We start from the raw sequence: 5,786 nt of genomic DNA, 5'->3' as shown, positions 1-5,786 counted from the left end.
TATAACGTGAAAAAACGGAGGAACAACGGTGTGCATTTCGCTGGTGACCGACGGGGATATTGCCACGAAAGAGATCATCTGCCCTACGTTGCTCGGACCTCGGATTGATTTGGATACCGCTAGGCTAAAATTTAAGGCGACGTTGCTGTGCTCTCGTTGACCATCGGAATCTTCGAGGTCTGCAGTGAGCGTGAGCAACATATTTGGACACATGGTTTAGCAACGGAAATTGCGTGAGTCGTGCTTTGCAGTATGCAATCGTGGTGCTGCTTCGTTCAAATGAATGAAGGCCCACTGGTTGTGCGGCGCACCGGAGAGTTGCCTTGAAACTGGTAGTTACCGTGCCAGGCTTTAGGTGATGCTGTTCTGCTTCCCAAATTGTTCCGCCGTAGACGTGCACTTTCACGGAGCACAGGTGTTGCAGGTGGTATTGATTCCGCTGGTCTATCGCACGCTTCGTCGACGCGAAAATTTCATCATCACTAGTTACGCAAATCGCAAGCCGTATGGGCATTTTATTGCGCGTGTTACCTACCCAGTCCACCTGTTCACGCCGCTTTGCGACGACAGTCTGCAGCGGCTCATTACCAGAAAAGTGGTTACACATCCATTTCAGTTCACTTCGCCCACGGCAGTCACCGAACCCCGAGGGAGAGAATCTATTGGGACAGAATGTCACTAAAGCAATTGCGGCATCTTTAGCGGTCAGGGTAGCCTCTCTTCTGTCAGTTTTGTTATATTGTGTGGTTCTCCTTAGGGCCACAGCCTTTGGGAGTACCACGTTCACGGCGAGACGCTCTACCGCGAAGCGGGTTCGTACTCGCGTGGCATGCTGCTCTGTGAGCGCAAACAGACACCAGTCACGTTGGTAACGGTGATAAACTGTTTATTTACAATGAAACAAAATAACAACAACACAGCGGCTATAAGCTGGTGAACGCCGTCGGTGTGGAGATCGCCCACAGCTGAACGGTCGTTCACAAATGTACAAAGGACGGGGTAAACGCTCACCGGTGCGCCGGAAGGTTCCCCGTTGTCGCCGCCGCCGAATCCCCGGAAGAAGAGAGAAGCGAGACTGCTGTCCGCTGGTTTTAAGATAACGGCGGGGGCGAAGTGGCCAATCAAGGAGCGACACGTCGATCTCCTTTGTGCGGGGGTCCGTTACGGAAATAGCCCCAAGGGGGGAGAGGAGGAAGCCACTCACAGTGGTAAGCAGCGCCACCTCTCGCTACGCCAGCGCGGCCGCCGCGGCGCGCCAAAACGCTGACGCGTCAGAATGTTGAGGGATCACAATCCCCACACTCCTCCCTCCTTAGCCAATAGTCACCCGCAAACGGGTGGACCAACACAAACACGCAACAACTAGATTAAAATAAGAAAAAAAAGAAAAAGGCCGCCAGCGTCTGCAACACGCGGGAAACAACAGCCCGGCTCATTATTCCATGGTCCAAAAGTTCGTACAGCGGTCCCTCACCAACGTTACAGCTCCCAGCTGCAGTCGATCGGTTGCGTCATCCCGTGACCGCCGCGCACGTGGCGGGTCACCTCCTGAGCACCCAGGCCGGGGAAGGGCGTCGAGCCCAAAGTGACGATGTCCAACAGCAGTAGTCCGCCGAATCCCAGACGTCGGACTTGAAGGGGAAACCAGGAGTTGCACGCACTCCGGAGCCATCCACCGCACCGGGAGGGCGCACTTGGACTTCTGGTGGTACACGTCCCTCTCGGAGTCCGTAATGCTCCTGGAGAGGCCGAAGTCGGCGACCTTTTAGCACCCGTGTTCGTCGACGAGCACGTTCCAGGCGGCCAGGTCCCGGTGGGTTGTCCCTCGGCTACCGATGTAGGGCGTGCCCTACGAGCCCTGCTGGGCGAACTGCGCCAGCTCCCTGGTGCCCTTGGGACTTGTCACGGGACGAACGGAAACAGCTGGTCCCTGGTTGGCGAGCTTTTCGACCGCGGCGCGGGTCCCGAAGATGATGAGCCGGCACTTTCTGACCGGAATACGATCCCGACGGCCCACGAAAACGACGGGTTGCTGGTTTGGTCCGCGGCCGGCTGGGGTAGCGGGACAGCCTGACGAAACACGCGCAGCTCTGGACCCTGGACACCGCCGAACTGCCGTAGCCAGGAGACAGCAGTTCCAGAACGACGCGAAGCAAAGGCTGGAGGTCCTCTTCGTAGGTGCGGAACGTACTGCGGTAGAATGACCACTTGGTCTCCGACCGCTGGTGACGACGCTCGCACCGCGCTCTTGCGTTGACAAGTGGCCCGCGTGAGCGTAGGTGGTAATAACCGACCAATGGCAGTTACGCGTACCCTTTCCCTCTGAAGCCGTGTTTGGGGGATTCCCCTACGGGTTCATCCGGGTGCGAACGCTGAGGTGACGTAGGTCACTGCTTGCCAGAAAACAATGGTGTCTAGCACGTTGGCGAAGGCAGCAGGTGTATTGTGCTTTGCACTTCCCTTAATGTGACATTTCGCCACTTAATGGGGCTGCCTCTACGAAAACTTCGGATAATAGTTCCTCCGTCTACGCAGATTGTAGCGAGACGCCTGTTGTTCAGCGTCGGCGTTATCTCGCGCTGCGGGTGCATGTTTTTGCGGGGGCTGAGTTTGCTCGGTGGCCCCGTTTTCCCTCTCATGGTAGCATTTCAGATCGCACACATGTACCGGCCCACCGACTTTTCTTGATTGCAAGTTTGTCAGCTTGTACACGAGTGGGGAGAGAAGTTCCTGCACTCGGTACGGGCCACACCACTTCGGAGCCAAAGCGGCCGAGAAGCCTTTGCTGGCATCACTCAGAGCATGGTTGCGTCTGAGGACGAGATCGCCCACTTTGTAGCGGAGATCTCGATGCGAGCGGTCGTACTGAGCTTTTTGTTTCGCTCGCGCTACCCCGACATTGCGACGCGCCTCCGAGAAGGCTTCCGTCATCCGAGTTTGTAGCTGTCGCGCGTGGTCCGTTTGCGTCGGCTGCGCGTTGTCCACCCCGGCGCTCGCCCCTAGGACACGGTCTATGGGGTTCGGAAGCCCTCTCCCGAATGTGAGGAAAGCGGGGGTGAAGCCCGTCGAACGGTTGAGAGTGGTCCGAAGTGCGAACCCGATCTCGGGTATATATGTGTCCCAGTCACGGTGCTTTTCCGCGAAGGCGGCCAGCATTGGTTTGATGTTTCTGTTACATCGCTCCGTCATGTTCGACTGCGGGTGGTATGGCGTGGTTGTTTTGTGCTTAATGCCAAGGGCCTTGCACGCGTCCACGAATACCTTGCCGACGAAGTAGCTCGCTCGATCAGTCAAAAGAGCTTCGGGGAACCCAAAACGGGTGAAAACCTCCATGAGCTTCTCCGTGATCGTTCGGGCTGTCAGCTTACGGAGTGGAAAAAGTTTCGTCCATTTGCTGAAGTGGTCAGTTACAACCAGTAGATACTGGTGTCCTTTTGGGCTCCTCGGTAGGGGGCCGACCACGTCGCAGGCTGCCAGAGACAATGATTGCCGGATCGGAATTGGTTGCATTAGGCCCGGCGGTTTGCCGCCTCTCGGTTTGAAGCTTTGGCAAGAGTGGCAGGTGCGGGCATAACGGAAAACATCTCGTTTCAAGCCCGGCCAGTTGGCGATGCGACATAACTTTGTGTAAGTCTTGGAGCCGCTCGCGTGTCCGGTCAAGTGCGAGTCGGGATAGTAGCGCAAAACTGCGTTTCTCAGACTGCGGGGTACCACTACCTTGAACGCCTCGTCGGAGTCGTTCTCGGGGGGTATGTATGTACCTCAGCAAGAGCCCGTCATTGCTCAGCAGATATGAGTCCTCCGTCCCCGCACCAATACCAGATACGTCCCGGCACTCGGCGCCTACTACAATACCAGTAGTGTTGCGCCCGGCGGTCGCACCGCCCGCCTCCACGGCGTCCGACTCTTCCGCGAGTCCGTCGATCATTTTTCGACAAAACGGATCATTTTGCTGGGCTTTCAGAAGCTCTTCTTTCCTGAATACGATTTCCACTGCGCTCACTGCGTCTAGGTGGTTGATCGTCTCGTCCGGGGTGGTCAGATCTGCTGCCTCCCTTTGGGACTGTGTCACGGCTTCGCCTGACACTGAGTGTCGTTGGCTCGGCCTGGGTCTTTGCGGAAATCTGTGTGCAGTCTACGGGGGCTCGTGACAATGCGTCCGCCACCACGTTTGTGCTGCCTTTCTGGTACCGCACGACGTAGTCGTATTTTTGCAGCATCAAAGCCCATCTTGCCAAGCGACCAGCGGGTTCGCGAAGTCGGGAGAGCCATATTAGGCTTTGGTGATCTGTTTCGATCACGAAAGTGGTCCCGTCGACATAAATGTCGAAGCGCCGGAGTGCAAAGACGATGGCCAAGCACTCTTGTTCGCATGTGCTGTAGTTCCTTTCAGCTGGCGTCAACGAGCGGCTGGCGAAGGCCACCGGTCGGAGTACGCCTTCGTGCTGTTGGAGCAGGACCGCGGCCAAGCCAAGATTGCTGGCATCTGTTTGGACCAGAAAGGGCTTGTTCAAGTCGGGTAGCTTGAGTTCAGCTGTGTCCGCGAGCGCTCGGGAAGTGCGGTGAAAGGCCGCTTCCTGCTCGGGACCTCAGCTCCAACTCACGGACTTTCGCAATAGGCGTGTCAGTGGTGCTTGAAGCGTCGCGCAGTTTGGGATGAATTGGCGATAGAAGTTCACCATTCCCAGGTAGCGACGGAGGGAGCTCACGTCGGTTGGCGCAGGAAACTCCAGAATTGCCTGTAGTTTGTCGGGATGTGGCGCAAGGCGCCCGCGATCAAATCCGAACCCGAGCAAGGCGATGCGGGTTTCGGCTATTTGAGCCTTTTCGGGGTTCAGGGTCATTCCCGCGGCTTTTAGCCGGTCGAGTACGTCCTCGAGATGACGTAGGTGATCTTCGAAGGTGTTGGAGTAGACGGCAATGTCGTCGAGATAGGCCATTGCGTGTTTCCATTTGGCTTCTGCCAGTACTCGGTCGATCAATCGCTGGAACGTGATATGCGCTCCGCACAGACCGAAGGGCTTTCGTGTGAATTCGAAAAGCCCGCGGTGACAACAGAAGGCTGTTTTTGCCTCGTCACCTGGCTCCATCCGAACCTGGAGGTAGCCTCGGCTAGCGTCCAGGGTGGTGAAGTACCGCGCACTGCCCAAGTTGAACAGAATCGAGTCAATGCTCGGTAGCGGCTAGGCGTCCTTTCGTGTGACGTCGTTGAGACGGCGGTAGTCCGCGCAAAGACGTGAGCTGCCGTCTTTCTTCGGGACCAGCACCACGGGGAATGCCCAGGGGCTGTTAGATCGCCGGACGACTCCGGTGTCGATCATTTCGTCCAGGGCACGGCCGATGGCTTTTCGTTTAGCCAAGCTTACGGGTCGAGTGTTCTGCTTTCTTGGCAGTTCGTCGCTCGTGTCAATGCGATGTCGCACTTCATTTGTGCAGCCAGGTCGGTCCGTGAACATTGCGTCATAGCGGCGCAACAACGACGACAGACGGGCTTTTTCTCTCCCTGACACGCTGCATGATTGCGTGAGCAGTGGGTGCGTCATTTCCCCGATGGGGGCGGCGCTCGCTGCCATCGGCGCTAGACTCGGTGTCTTGGGGTCAATGGCCCGGTTTAGGGAGTCCCTCGCTTCCTCTCGACGGCTCGTCGCGTGCGACAATGGTGGCGTTGGCGGTACGGCGGGGGTTCGCAGAAGGGTTTCAGGGGTGTAAACGTGCCCTCCCGATAGCCTGCGCTGCTGACGTCGATTACAATGCCTGTTTTGGCAAGGAAGTCTCTGCCCAAAATA

The sequence above is a fragment of the Ixodes scapularis genome, unplaced genomic scaffold, assembly GCF_016920785.2.
Source record: "Ixodes scapularis isolate PalLabHiFi unplaced genomic scaffold, ASM1692078v2 PGA_scaffold12__126_contigs__length_90152505, whole genome shotgun sequence".
Classification (NCBI taxonomy): Eukaryota; Metazoa; Arthropoda; class Arachnida; order Ixodida; family Ixodidae; genus Ixodes; species Ixodes scapularis.
Note: the sequence above shows the minus strand (reverse complement) of the source record.